The sequence below is a fragment of the Octopus sinensis genome, linkage group LG18, assembly GCF_006345805.1.
Source record: "Octopus sinensis linkage group LG18, ASM634580v1, whole genome shotgun sequence".
Taxonomy (NCBI): domain Eukaryota; kingdom Metazoa; phylum Mollusca; class Cephalopoda; order Octopoda; family Octopodidae; genus Octopus; species Octopus sinensis.
In genome coordinates, this window is record NC_043014.1 from 42,389,195 (window position 1) to 42,405,356 (window position 16,162).

General features: G+C 39.6%; 1 protein-coding gene across 1 annotated transcript in view; it reads right to left on the reverse strand.

Moving 5' to 3' along the window:
• The window catches only part of LOC115221823 (serine-rich adhesin for platelets-like), a 46,517-nt gene extending 39,873 nt beyond the window's left edge, over window positions 1–6,644 (reverse strand). The window contains exon 1 of the mRNA XM_029792055.2: window positions 6,544–6,644. The gene's annotated coding sequence lies outside the window, so the exon portion shown is untranslated. The remainder of the gene's footprint in view (window positions 1–6,543) is intronic.
• Window positions 6,645–16,162: the final 9,518 nt, after the last annotated feature.

Below are 16,162 nucleotides of genomic sequence, written 5' to 3' on the forward strand. Positions count from 1 at the left end.
CGGAACGTACAGAACCAGAACAAATTTGTAAAGAAGACGGTTACAGTTGATTCAATTGGCTCAGTAGTACCTATTATTTCACCCCTGGATTCTGCCCTTCATTGACCCTCATCACCTCTTCCTCCTACAACCGAAACGAAAGAATTCAAACTGAAAATTGTGTCATTCTAACTTAACACCAAACATTTCTTCTAAATAAAGAACAAGATGCCAGAACAGTTTCACTTTACGTCAGCCTAAAATAGATACAAAATTTATTTTAAAAATATTTCAAATGCCGCACTAAACTTTCACAGCTCCACTTAAACATTTATAAACAAGAAAAAAAGAAAAATATTATAACACGTCTTGTTTCGTTCGTGGCCTTCAAATTTGGCAATCTGCATGAAAACACACGGCTTCGTCTCTGTTAAATACACACGTATCCAATTACAGGATTTGCAAAAAATTTCCTGAGTGGTTAACGTTATTATGATCAAGTCCTTAATTTCCCCAGTTCATTATAAAGTTACCCACACATCCGCCCACATGATGGAAACTGAAACAACCCATTGCTCAAAAATCGGAATGAGAGCATTGTGCACATCGCATTAGAGCGGACACTATTTTATACGGGTATGTGGGCTGTAGCCGGAAGCTATGTTGCGTCGAAGGAACAGGTGGCCATGACCTATGCCATGTCACTGCCTCAGCACTTCTATCACCAACGTGGTTATGTGGTACACAAAATACACCGTTTTCATAGCAACCTTTGATTAGGAATTTTGTGCAACTCCTTATTCCATGGCTATAAGTCAGCACAATTGATTCTAGTCAATGACTGTTAATATGTCAATCTTGAGCCTACAAGTTCACGAGGTCAGGCTTTATCTGGACTTTTCCAGATGTTTTACAAGACAGGGCGTCGGTCCGAGTGGTAACCATTTACAGCTGAGTGTACTGGGTTAATGTGAAACGAAGTGCTTTGCTCAAAGATACAACCCATCGACTGACCGAAAACAACAACTAATGATCTTAAGCGCAATATTCTAACTACTTGGCCACGAACCTACAACGACAGTGATATGGCTCTTAATTTCGAGTTAGTTCATCATTTTCCGGAACAGCCGTTAAGACGAGCGAACAATCCAGATACCACAAATAGGACACATCAAGAATTTACTATTCTTCAAAAGGAGACCTTAAAAATACAATCCTTTCTACTATAGACACAAGGTCTGAAGATTTGAAGGAGGGGGACAGTCGATTACATCGATCCCCAGAAACTGACTGGTATTTATTTTTACCGATCCCGAAAGGATGAAAAGCAAAGCCGACCTCGGTGGAATATGAACTGAGGACATAAAGCCGGAAGAAATGACGCTAAGCATTTTATCCGGTGTGCTAATGATTCTACCAGCTCCCTCCCCGCCTTTGACCATAAAAAATTCAATAAAAATAATTATATGATATAAAAGAAAAATCCTATAATTCTTTCTGGTGTACCTGTAGCAAGCATAAACCTATGTTTTTGAAGTAAGAGTGCGAAAATGTTCTAAAACAGATTGAAATGCAATAGATCGATACTAGGGTCATAATTATGGGTGACAATTTCATATGACACCGCTAGAAAAAACTGCCGTTCAAACCGAAAAGATCCGCAAATTGTAGAAAGTGTACAAGTGTCAAAAAATGTCATGACAGTCAACCAAAGCACCATTTGATATTTCGGCTTTAATCTATCTTGGCCGCCAAATAGAAATTTTCGAAACGGATCGTTAACAACTCAAAACCTTTGGACAAGGTCAGAAATGCACAAACTGTAAGGCCAAGGAACCAAACAGGTGGGTTTAGGTTTGATGCATTAAAATTTAATAAATAAACTTCTGAACAGTCTAAAAGCCTTTTATAGTTATTGATTATCGATTTTAAACGGGTGTTTGAAATACTTCCTTTGACATGCAACTCCTCGATTACTCAATGCAAAAGCCCTCATTAAAAAAAGTATCCCCCCGTCATATCTTTTTAGCAAGTATCTCAAAGAAAAAAAAAATAAACAAGCTTCCATTTTCCTCTTTTTATTAGGCGAAGGCAAATCATGGATCTTTTCCTTTTGATAGCCAGATTTCACAAATTACAAATTTAGCAAAAAAACCCAAGTGAAAATAAGGTTTTCTTTTGACACATTTTACCAGTATACGAAGTTTCAAATTGTTTAGTTAACTAGAAATTGTGTTGAAATCTGGCTATCAAAAGGAAAAGATCCTACACAGATTAACCATCACAGCAGTCTTTTTGAAGAGCAACATCGACTACCATTATCAAACGAGTCTTCTTTTCCTATGATAGTTGGATATGATCCGAAGGAAATTTGGCTGCTATTTCTAGTACGTAGAGCTTTTCCCCCAACGGCACGTAGAGCAGGGAGAATAGCTACAGAGATATTTAACCACAAACTGACCAGCGCCAATTAGTGGTTGTCATTTTGAAAGAAGCTTCCTCAATATAGCTGGAGCCCATCTCTATGTCATCATGTCAAGACAAGAGCATGTTTACAAGGTTTATACATCATATTTCCTATTTTAAACCTTGTATTTACGCCCAAAACTAATTGTTTATTATTAGTATTAGTACCTATTAGCATTATGGCTTCACCAAAACGTGGAACCGTTGGACTGGATCGAACCACACAACAACACATTTTATGTGTTCGTTGCAAATTGTAGATAGGCCCCCAGGTTACAAGTAAGCAAGGCATTGTTAATAATCCCCAAAGCTACATGCCGAAACAATTGAATATACTACAAAAGAACACACACGTACACATGCCCTTTTAATAAAATTTCAGAGGTAGATGGAACACCCAGGAAGCCTACATACAGATATATATATATTTCTGGAACAGTAGATCTCGAAGCACACAAAGCTATAAATAATAGCATGTAAAACTTCGGGGTTTTGGATAGAAAAAGTCAAAGGCTGACATCAGCTAAAAACTGTATATATATTTGTGTGTATATATTAATTTCTTTTAGATGTAGTGCACCTAGAAGACAATACACATACATACATCTTTCGCTTCACACACACACACATACATACACACACATATATACATACATACATACACATACATACATACACACATATACATACATACACACACATATACATACATACACACATATATACATACACACACATATACATACATACACACATATATACATACACACACATATATACATACATACATATATACACACATATACATACACACACATATACATACACACACATATACATACACACACATATACATACATACACACACACACACACACACACACATACACACACATATATGTATAATTCCGCCGAGGTCGACTTTGCCTTTCATCCTCTCGGGGTCGATAAATTAAGTACCAGTTACGCACTGGGGTCGATGTAATCGACTTAATCCCTTTGTCTGTCCTTGTTTGTCTCTTCTATGTTTAGCCCCTTGTGGGCAGTAAAGAAATATATATATATATTATAGTTTTAGACTATGTCGCCAGTAATAATTACGACTCAACTTCGGCTGGAAATTTTCTTAAAAGTGGAGCGGATATATATATATATATATCTATATCTATTATACATACATAACACATAAAACAACATCAATATTACATGAGCAAACGCTGTGTATGTATACAAACATACATATTTATTCACACAAACACAGGCAGACGAGTACAAAATAAACTTCAAAGTAAACTCGAAAATTAATCACTAAATAACGACCTTCTGAATTTACAGTTTCGTTTTCGCTCCGTTGCCCGCTGTTTTAGCCCCAGGCCTGTACACGATCGAAAAAAAACCTTATGATCAAAGGCGTTCCAGTAACAGCTATGCCGTCTTTCACTATTTTTTCTTTCGGGACATAGCGTATATCTTCCTTCTTTTCCTAGCACCGTATTATTTATTGTCCAATGTTTTCCCCCAACTTTTTTTCTTCTTCTTTAGCTGCTATTTCTAGTCAGCCGAGCTACGTATCCACGTAAGGCGACTTCCCAGCCGGCGCTTCGCTGTATGAGCGCACACATATACACGCACACGCATACACACATTTCTTTAGCTGCTATTTCTAGTCAGCCGAGCTACGTATCCACGTAAGGCGACTTCCCAGCCGGCGCTTCGCTGTATGAGAGCGCACACATATACACGCACACGCATTTCTTTAGCTGCTATTTCTAGTCAGCCGAGCTACATATCCACGTAAGGCGACTTCCCAGCCGGCGCTTCGCTGTATGAGCGCACACATATACACGCACACGCATTTCTTTAGCTGCTATTTCTAGTCAGCCGAGCTACGTATCCACGTAAGGCGACTTCCCAGCCGGCGCTTCGCTGTATGAGAGCGCACACATATACACGCACACGCATACACACATTTCTTTAGCTGCTATTTCTAGTCAGCCGAGCTACGTATCCACGTAAGGCGACTTCCCAGCCGGCGCTTCGCTGTATGAGAGCGCACACATACATACACACATATTAATATACACGTATACACACTTATGTATACACGCGCACATACTACACACATCTACTGATTAACTAGGTCAACTATTTACTTATTTAAACAAAGTTATCGAGCCTGCAAACAACCTTCTCCTTGCTTTGCCTACACTCCACAGTCTCTTCTCTTCTCTCTCTCTGGGTGACTATTACGTCAACGTGAACAACGAAATCCGTTTGAGAAAATAAATAGCTGCTGCTTTAGACAGAGTTAATGGTGAAAAAAAAAAAAATATTTTATTATCCCAAACACTACACGGATTCCTCCTCAGAAGACTAACCAGACACTTTAATAAAAGTTCCAGCGTCAGGAGTAGAAATGGTGAAGTGGTGGCGGTCGGTTGCAGATCGGAACAGGAGCTGTTTTAAGCCACTAAGTCGGGCTCTCTGATCGGCGGAGCTGTCCTATGTTCAAAAAGGCGTCCCGGTCGTTACCATCCCGTCAGAGACATATACTATTTATTACGAGACTATAAACATTATTATTATTATTATTATTATTATTATTACCATCATCGTCATCATCTAAGTGTTGGTTCTTCTTTATCTAAAGAGTAGTGATTTCACGACGAGAGGAATCTGGCTGCTATTTCTAACACGCCGAGCGACTACGTAAAGGCTCCCTCATTGGTTCAAGAAGTACCAAGTGTGTGTGTGTGTGTGTGTGTGGTGGGGGATACGGCGCAATCACTTCACTTTTTTATTCTTCACATATTTATTCTGGAGTAAATATTATTACTTTATTATTTAAAAAAATAATAATAAATACAGCAAAACACATTTACTAACTAACAAGAAAAAACTTCGTTCGAATGTCTATCTTGTTACGTAATTTATTTCTGTATCCCGTTAGTTTTTTCTGCCCTCACTGATAAATTGCGAAGATATACCTAAATTTTGCTCACGTAAGAGTTACGAAGTTTATTGATATAATTTCCTTTTGATCGAGAACAAAGTCAATATTTATCACTACCTCCCTCCCTTTGTCTCTCTCTCTCTCTCTATATATATATATATATAGATAGATAGATAGAAAGAGAGAGAGAGAGGATATTACGGGTGATGTTTAGAATCGATTGATTGTTATATTATAACCAGTACTCATGTATCGAACCAGCGAGTTAAGGAAATGTGTATTTGTGAGAGTGTGTATATATATGACTTAAGTTGTCGTTCGACGTGCTAGAAATAAGTCACATCTCACATAAAATCATTTAAAAACCCCCGAAAAAACTACAACAAACAGCCTATACCAGAATGGTGTAATCCTAATGCACTATGTTGAAATAAATCACCAGTACTTATATATATATATCAAGCGAACGAGTCGCGCGTGTGTGTGTCTGTAGGGGGACTCTATGGTGTCGTTCTGAGTGCTAGAAATAACAGTCAACCTCACATAAAAATCTTACAAAAAAAACAAAAACAGGAAGCACACATCGGAAGAATGTAGTCCTTGGTACACTATGTCGAAATAAAAGATGGGATGTTTACGGTTGTGACGTCTTTGATCATATGGCCGATTTGAGGCTAAACAATAGCTACCAGCTATTTTATTTTATTTTACAGAGTTCCCCCAGAAGAACGGATAGTGAAAAATGACTTAAAGTTGGAAGTGTTTGTTTGAAAGGGGGACCCCGATAGTTTGAAACGAAACTGAATACTGTAAGGGGACAATCTAATAACGGCGCAGTTATTCAATCGGTCCTTAGCCATTTGTAGGGCTATGAATGAAACGGTAAACGTACATTTGTCGTAGATTCGTTTTTAAAAATCTCGACACAGCAGAACTTTTAAAAAGAAATAACAATCGAAACGTGAATAAAAAAACTTACTCAACATGTAGAAGAACAGGAGTGATAAGGGACAAAAAAACAGGAAAATAACGTTTATCAATTACATTAAAATAGTTTGTTCTTTGAGTAGATATATATATATATATATATGTATGTGTATATCAAGAAAATTCCATTTAAAATCACGACTTCGTCATGTACCTACCTCCCTGGTGGCGATCGCTGCCATAAACTGAACTGACACCATAACTATGCCATGAGATTTGTACGAAAATATTACTTTTTATATCGAAAGAACTTAATGATAACGAGGTTTACTCTGCTCTCCCGGACTTGCCGAAGAAAAACACAAAAAAAATAAATGTTGTTCCGACTATCACAATTATTATTATTATTATTTTTTTTTTTTTATACCTCTCTATCCATTTAACTATTTCTAGTTAAGATGCTCCCTGCATTAAAATATGTTAACACTAATTCAACACTTAATTTTTTTTCTTTCTTCCTTCCTTTCTTTTTCTCCTTCATGTGCAGAAAGCGTCTAAGAATAATTTCTCTGAATGCGTCCACGTTCTTTTCTTTTCTCTCTCTCTCTCTCTCTCTCTCTTTTACGCCTACAAATGTGCATTATTGTAACATTCACCTCGTGATTATCCCATTTCTATTTTGGCAAGTACAGCGAAGGAAGGCTATGCTTCGCTGAGGAGCTCCAGTAAGACCGAAACCAGACTTAATCACTTCGGCCGCTTAAAGGGCCCTAAAAAAAAAAAAAGGACACATTAGAGACTGTAGCTCTAGTAAGACCGAAACCAGACTTAATCTCTTAGGCCGCTTAAAGGCCCCTAAAAAAAAAAAGGACACATTAGAGAATGTAGCTCGAGTAAGACCGAAACCAGACTTATCTCTTCGGTTGCTTAAAGGCCCCTAAAAAAAAAGGACACATTAGAGATTGTAGCTCTAGTAAGACCGAAACCAGATTTAATCTCTTCGGCCGCTTAAAGGCCCCTAAAAAAAAAAAGGACACAGAGATTGTAGCTCTTGTAAGACCGAAACCAGACTTAATCTCTTCGGCCGCTTAAAGGCCCCCTAAAAAAAAGGGCACATTAGAAATTGTAGCTCTAGTAAGACAGAAACCAGACTTAATCTCTTCGGTCACTTAAAGGCCCCTAAAAAAAAAAGGACACATTAGAGACTGTAGCTCTAGTAAGGCCGAAACCAGACTTAATCTCTTTGGCCGCTTAAAGACCCCTTAAAAAAAGGACACATTAGAAATTGTAGCTTCTAGTAAGACCGAAACCAGACTTAATCTCTTCGGCCGCTTAAAGGCCCCTAAAAAAAAAGGACACATTAGAGATTGTAGGTCTAGTAAGACCGAAACCAGACTTAATCTCTTCGGCCACTTAAAGCCCTCCCACCCCCAAAAAAGGGACACATTAGAGATTGTAGCTCTAGTAAGACCGAAACTAGACTTAATCTCTTCGGCCGCTTAAAGGCCCCTAAAAAAAAAGGACACATTAGAGATTGTAGCTCCAGTAAGACCGAAACTAGACTTAATCTCTTCGGTCGCTTAAAGGCCCCTAAAAAAAAGGGACACAGAGATTGTAGCTCCAGTAAGACCGAAACTAGACTTAATCTCTTCAGTCGCTTAAAGGCCCCTAAAAAAAAGGGACACATTAGAGATTGTAGCTCTAGTAAGACCGAAACCAGATTTAATCTCTTCGGCCGCTTAAAGGCCCCTAAAAAAAAAGGACACATTAGAGATTGTAGTTCTAGTAAGACCGAAACCAGATTTAATCTCTTCGGCCGCTTAAAGGCCCCTAAAAAAAAAGGACACATTAGAGATTGTAGCTCTAGTACACTATATCTGCAAAAACAAAAGGTTTTTAGTTGAACAAACTGTCCCTAGGATTTATCTTTTTTTAAGCCTAGTACTTATCCTTATCAGTTTCTTTTTGCCAAACCACTAAGTTACAGGAACATAAACACACCAACACCGGTTGTCAAGTGGTAATGGGGGTGGGGGTGGGGTTGGAGGGTGGACAAACAGACACAGAAACACACACACATATGAAAGGTTTCTTTCAGTTTCCGTCTACAAAATCCACTCACAAGGCTTTTGTTGGCTCGAGGCTATAGCAGAAGGCACTTGCCCAGGGTGGGACTGAACCCGGAATCATGCGGTTGGGAAGCATGCTTCTTACCACACAGCCACACCTGCACACACACACACACACACACACACACACATGTATCATCATCATCATCGTTTAACGTCCGCTCTCCATGCTAGCATGGGTTGGACGGTTCAACTGGGGTCTGGGAAACCAGAAGGCTGCGCCAGGCTCCAGTCTGATCTGGCAGTGTTTCTACAGCTGGATGCCCTTCCTAACGCCAACCACTCCATGAGTGTAGTGGGTGCTTTTTACGTGCCAGACGAGGCTGGCAAATGGCCACGACCGGAAGGTGCTTTTTACGTGCCACCGGCACGGAGGCCAGGCAAGGCTGGCAATGGCCACGATCGGATGGTGCTTTGTGTGTGTGTATATCATCATCATCATCATATATATATACACACACATGCACACTTCTTTTATTAAACCTACAAAAACATCATAAAAAAACTGTTACTCAGAGTTTCACATTTCCGTTTGTTGGACAGTTGTGATTTAGACCAGAATAAAATTGTGATGGTACATGTAATATATGATTTGATATAATCCAATTTGACAAATAAGCATTTGAATTTGATTGGGTAACTTACTTCCAAGACATAAACAGTGTTGTATTTGCTAAGGAAGGTAATAATATATATATATATATCATCATCATCGTTTAACGTCCGTTTTCCATGCCGGCATGGGTTGGATGGTTTGACTGAGGTCTGGAGAGCCAGTGGCTGCACCAGGCTCCAATCTGATCTAGCAATGTTTCTACATCTGGATGCCCTTCCTAATGCCAACCATTCTGAGTGTGAAGTGGGTGCTTTTTTATGTGCTGCTGGCACGGGAGCCAGTCAAGGGGTACTGGCATTGGCCACGTTCGAATGGTGCTTTTTATGTGCCACCGGCACGGGGGCTGGTCAGGCAGACCTGTCACTGACCATGTTCAGATAGTGCTTTTTATGTACCACCAGCATGGGAGCCAGTCAGGGGGTACTGGCAGTGACCACATTCGGATGGTACTTTTTATGTACCAGCAGCATGGGGACCAGGAGCCAGTCAGTGGGGCACTGATTTTGGTTTTACCTGACTCAACAGGTCTTCTCAAGCATATCATATCGCCCGACACATCAAGGGTACCCTTAAATAGGCCAGACATGCAACACTGGCATTGGCCATGGCTCTGACGTCACTTTAGTTGCCAGGCCTTCTCAATCACAGCATATCTCCAAAGATCTCGGTCTCCAGTTATTGTCTCTGTGAGGCCCACTGTTTGAAGGTCATGCTTCACCACTTGATCCAATATATATATATATGGAGGCGCAATGGCCCAGTGGTTAGGGCAGCAGACTCGCTGTCGTAGGATCGCGGTTTCGATTCCCAGACCGAGTCTTGTGAATGTTTATTGAGCGAAAACACCTAAAGCTCCTCGAGGCTCCAGCAGAGGGTGGTGGCGATCCCTGCTGTACTCTTTCGCTACAACTTTCTCTCACTCTTTCTTCTGTTGGCCTGCTCATTTAGCCAGCGGGTTGGCATCAATCGAAGGCTAAAACAATGCGAAGCGCATTGTGACCAGCAATGTGTAGTAACATCTGATAGCCTGGTTGGTCACGGTGATATATATATATATATAAAAACTTCTTGTTTAAACCAGGTAATAATTTACATGAATTCTAAAGTAGAAATATTCTGTACATTATTTACAATGGATGGATAGGTGTCCTCACCTTGACCTTTTTTTTAATGAAGGTTCGCTTGCAGTATACGAATGAGGGCACCAATCTGTCCATTGTAAATAATGTACATAATTCCTCATCTCAGAAATATAGAATAGAAATTTTCTATGTTCTGAATATTTAAAGATTAAAATAGCCACAACAGACATCCTTCCAAGTGAAATACATTTGAGAGAAAGGTAATTAATCCCTTACAGGAATTAACAGGAGCAAATGACATGCAACGGATTTCTTTTTCAGGCACAGGGCGTTTGTTTATTTTGGTTTTGCAAGTTCAAGTGCAAGAAATTGAGATTGCAGCTGATTCGCTCAAGTTGTTTTGCAGGCATTCATCATCATCATCTTCATCGTTTAAACGTCCGAGGCATAGGAGTGGCTGTGTGGTAAGTAGCTTGCTTACCAACCACATGGTTCCTGGTTCAGTCCCACTACGTGGCACTACGGGCCGACCAAAGCCTTGTGAGTGGATTTGGTAGACGGAAACTGAAAGAAGCCCATCGTATATATGTATATATATTTATATATGTATGTATGTATGTGTGTGTATATGTTTGTGTGTCTGTGTTTGTCCCCCCAACATCGCATGACAACCGATGCTGGTGTGTTTACGTCCCCGTAACTTAGCAGTTCGGCAAAAGAGACTGATAAAATAAGTACTAGGCTTACAAAGAATAAGTCCTGGGGTCGATCTGCTCGACTAAAGGCGGTGCTCCAGCATGGCCACAGTCAAATGACTGAAACAAGTAAAAGAGTAAAAAGAGAGAGTCCGCTTTCCATGCTAGCATGGGTTGGACGGTTCAACTGGGGTCTGGGAAGCCAGGAAGCTGCACCAGGCCCAGTGTAATCTGGCAGTGTTTCTACAGCTTATGGAGCTCCTCAAGATTACTGAAGGGCCCAAATCAATCCCGGTTGAATTTGAAGTTGGAAAAAAGAAGCAAAGCAAAAAACTAGCAGAGCATTACTTGTCCCTCTGTGCCAGTTCTGACATCCTAGAAAGTTGGGTATCTTGTTTAAGTAAAAAGTAACGGAATAGGGAGTAAAGTTAAGGTTAGAGGCAGATGCAATGGACAAACAGGCGCAGTATTTCGAGCCAATCAAAGATGAGATGGGTCCAAAAAGTCTGTGGAGATATCAATGGAAAAGATACATTCCCAATAAAGAAAATATACATTCTGATGATTTGCAAACAAGACTGAAAGGTTCTGGATGAGAAAAAACACCCAAATTCCAAACCCTACACAAAACCAAAACATCAGATAATTAAAAAAATATGGGTTCTGGAATTGAGTGTTAAAAAGTGATGGTGGTATTTATCAGTTTGCCAAGGTGGCAAGTTGGCAGAATTGTCAGAGTCTTGAACAAGTGCTGCAACATCTTTTCCAGATCTTTATGTCCTGAGTTCAAACACAGCTGAGGTCAACATAGCCTTTCATCTTTCTCAGGGGTGATAAAATAAACACCAGTTGAACACTGGGGTCGATGTAATCAACTTAAACCCTCTCCTAAAATCACTAACCTTGTGCCAAAAATCAGAAAGAATTATTATTACTATTATCGTTATTTTTATTATTATTATTATTATTGTGATCCTTTTGGGGTCGATTAATTAAGTACCAGTGAAACACAGGAGTCAATATCATCGATTAGTCCCCTCCCCACAAATTTCAGCCCTTGTACCTTTAGTAGAAAAGATTATTATTATTATTATAATTTTTGTTCTGGACATCATTAATTTTTCAACCAAGGTCTTGTTACAGAGCCTCACTTATAGGTTACGGATGGCAGTTTGATATATGAAGGACATGGATCTGTCAGAAGACCGTTGAAAAGAAGCCAGGACGCAGATCTCATTAAATGCAAACTCACCAAAGACTGTTTTCAACTTCTATTATATACAGTGCTATGGTAACTAATCTGTGTACATGTGTGTGTGTATGTACGTATCATCTTAGACTATTCTCTCTCTCTGTGTATGAAACCTAACACGTTCCAACCAGTATAGATAGATAGACATTGCAACAATATTAAAGATGTATTTTAGATAACTAATTAGAAATAATACTGGTAATTACATATGCATACATATATACATAGATGCACACACAAGGGTATTTTTGTATGCATATATACACAAATAGACTTGTGTGTGCATTTATGTATGCATAGTTACACGTGTGTGTATATAGACGTATATAAATGCATACATACATATACACAATTATCTCTGAGTATAATATGCCCACACAAACAGGCAATGCATTCATCTGATTGAAGGTAAGTCGACACAAATTAAATGAAAAGCAACAGGAATCCATCTACTTTCACAGATAAAAAAAAACAACAACAAAATGAACAACAACAACAACACGCATATACACACAACAACAACAACAACAACTTGCAGTCATTAACTGGTAACTAGGACATCTCTACGTTTTCTGTTTGTGTTACAAGTATTAAACATGGTTGCTGGATTCTCGCTTATACACTATCATGTCACAATCAAATAAACAACCATTAACGATGATCGGTCCATTGATGATGGCGATGATGATGATGATGAGTGACCAGAAGACTTACTGTTTCAATCAGATTTTTTTTTTGTTGTTTTTGTTTATTTTTATCTCTCCCCATAACTGCTTTTATCTGAAATGGATTGCTATTTTATTATATGGACCAGATAAAACTTACAGTTGGATAGTTAGAAGTTAGCTGTGCTGAAAGGAAACCAATGTTACATATATATTATCTATAATATATATCTGTAGCCTATATTTACTGCTGAATAATTTTAAGGCACCAATTATTATTATCTTTACTGTCTACTTTGTGATGATGCATGGCTCAGTGGTTAGGGTGTCGAACTTACGATCGTGAGGTTGTGAGCTCGAATCCCGGACCGGGCTACGTGTTGTGTTCTTGAGCAAGACACTTTATTTCACGTTGCTCCAGTTCACTCAGCTGTAGAAATAAGTTGCGATGTCACAGGTGCCAAGCTGTATTGGCCGTTGCCTTTCCCTTGGATAACACTGGTGTCGTGGAGAGGGGAGGCTGGTATGCATGGGCGACTGCTGGTCTTCCATAAACAACCTTGCCCGGACTTGTGCCTGGGAGGATAACTTTCTAGGTGCAATTCCATGGTCTGTGTCGTGACCGAAGGGGGTCTCAGAACTTTGTGATCAGATGTACATGAATGTCCCCAACATTTAATCAAGTCTTTAAAACTGGCTGCTTTGAGTGGTACTTCAAAGGAATGTGCCAATATTTTCTTTGGAAAAGAATGAATGTTTTAAATTTTTAACTGTGTGTGTGTGTGTGTGAAAGAGAGAGAGAGAGAGAGAGAGAGAGAGAGAGAGAGAGGGAGGGAGAAAGAGAGGCTTGTGGCTTAGTGGTTAGATCAGTGGTTTTCAACCAGGGTTCCGCCAGTACCACCAGGGGTTCCGCAAAATTTTACAAAACTGCTAAAATCGGCAGTAATTTTTAATTCTCCTGTGCATATATGTGTGCATAAGACTATTAAATTATTGCACAGGGGTTCCTCGAGCCAGTGGAATGTTTCCTTGGGGTTCCGCTCCAGCAAAAAGCTTGAAAAGCACTGGGTTAGATTGTCAGGCTCATGATCATAAGGTTCCAGGTTTGATCCCTGGACTGACCAGCATATTGTGTCCTTGAAGTAAGACACCTCATTTGATCTTGGTATAGTCTCAATTCAGTACTAGACAAGTACTGATGAAGCACTTACTCCTTCCAGCAGACACATCCCGGCAAACTTCTTACCACTCAGCCACACCTAATGACCAGACTATTGCATGATGCTGTACATTGCTAGTCACAATATGCTTCCCAGCATTGCAGCTTCCAAATGATACCATGCCACTGTCGAGGAGGGTAGACCACACACATATATATATATATATATAGATCATCATTATTGTCATCATTTAACGCCCACTTTCCATGCCGGCATGGGTTGGACATATATAAGTTTGCTTGGATTCATGTTCAGCCTGATATTGAATGAATTCAACTGTTGCTAGCTGAAGACAATCTTTTAATTAAATAATTTCTGTAATGAAATCTTTCAAGGATCTTGCATGTAAATATACAACCCTATTATGTTAGGATATTGAAGTAAATTTGGTGTACTTAGAGTCACTTTAAACAATGCTGGGTTTCAAGTACTTTTGTTTTTATTATTAATCTATCATCATCATCACCATCACCACCACCACCACCACCACCACACCACCACCACCATCATCATCATCATCATCATCCAGTGTTTTAAATCCTAGTTTTGTCCCTGTTAATGGGGGTGGTGGTGGATCTGACCTCAATGCCATAGCAACCAAGGTAGGCAGGTGCAGCACACCCCAACCTTTGGGCTGGTTGGTGCCCATTCTCCTTTGCTATCATGAGGCTTTGTTGGAGCTGGATTTTCTATGGGAAGCATGCCCAACCTCAGTTTCTAGACACGAGTGGTCCAGAGGCCAAGGCCTCTACCACGATTTTTAAGAAATGTGGTGGAAAACTAGCTCAGGAAGGTAGGGATGCTACTCCCTGAGACTCATTTCGGGGCCCTCCCAACCTATATAATCTATACCATGAATATATGAGTTAATTCAGAGAAGAGTGGCACATATACACTGTGCAGCATTAATCAACTGATCAAGTAAAATAAATCAAGTCTAAACTAAATTACCTGCCTACAACTAACAAGAGATTCAATACAGCCATACACACACACACCTATCTATCAATATCTATAAAACAGAAATGCGAAAACGTTGTTTGATTTCTTGGTTATTTGTCTCCTTTTGGAATGGTAATGGTTTTGGCACCAAAATTTACACTGGGGAGTAAAATGGTGTGGGCAATGGCATGAGGAGGGCTGCAAGTTGCTTGGGGCTACCGTTTGGTTGCCATAGTGAAGAATATGGGGAAAAATTGAGTTATATGGGATAGACAAGTTGAGCTCTTTGAATAACAGTGGGAGACAACACGCACAAAACACCACCACCACCACCACCACCAAAACCTGAGCGAAGCACGGGTCAAAATAGCTAGTCTATATATATATTTTTGGCCATGTATCAACACATGTGTTTCTCTGGGTTATCTGGTCCTCTTTTTCCTTTTTCTTCCCCTCTGGTTTTTTCCCCTCTTTCTGATGAAGGAATGCCATTTCCACTCCGATTTTACCATTTGAAACTGTCACTGAGCATCAATCTAGTATATATTTCTTTATTGTCCACAAGGGGCTAAACATAGAGGGGACAAACAAAGACAGACAAACAGATTAAGTCGATTACATCAACCCCAGTGCGAAACTTGTACTTAATTTATCGACCCCGAAAGGATGAAAGGCAAAGTCGACCTCGGCGGAATTTGAACTCAGAACGTAACTACAGACGAAATACTGCTAAGCATTCCGCCCGACGTTCTAACGTTTCTGCCAGCTCGCCGCCTTAATCTAGTATAGTCACTGTGTACAGCTAACCGACTTTCGTTGTTTTTTTATTTTTCATTTACCTTGTGTGTGTGTGTGTGTTTGATTTTAATTGAAAAACTGAGCTACAACTTTTTCAACGGGGAATATAATATGAAAGGAAGAAAATATATACCGCAATTTAACGCTAAATTACGAGCATGATTTACAGATAAGTAGACATAGTGTGTGTGTGATGTGTGTGTGTGTGTGTGTGTGTGTGTGTGCATGTGTGTCAAAGGCCCACACTCTGCATCATGCAATGAAAATTACTCCACTAAATCCTGTTGCTGCCGGGAACAGGATTATACAATAATTGCCCCATTGACAGTTGACCAATCAACGATTTCGCTCAATCTACTACCGTCAGTTCATCTTGGACCCATTTCATTGGCGATTGATGACTGTGGAACACTTCTATAGCTCATTGTCTAAACTGTT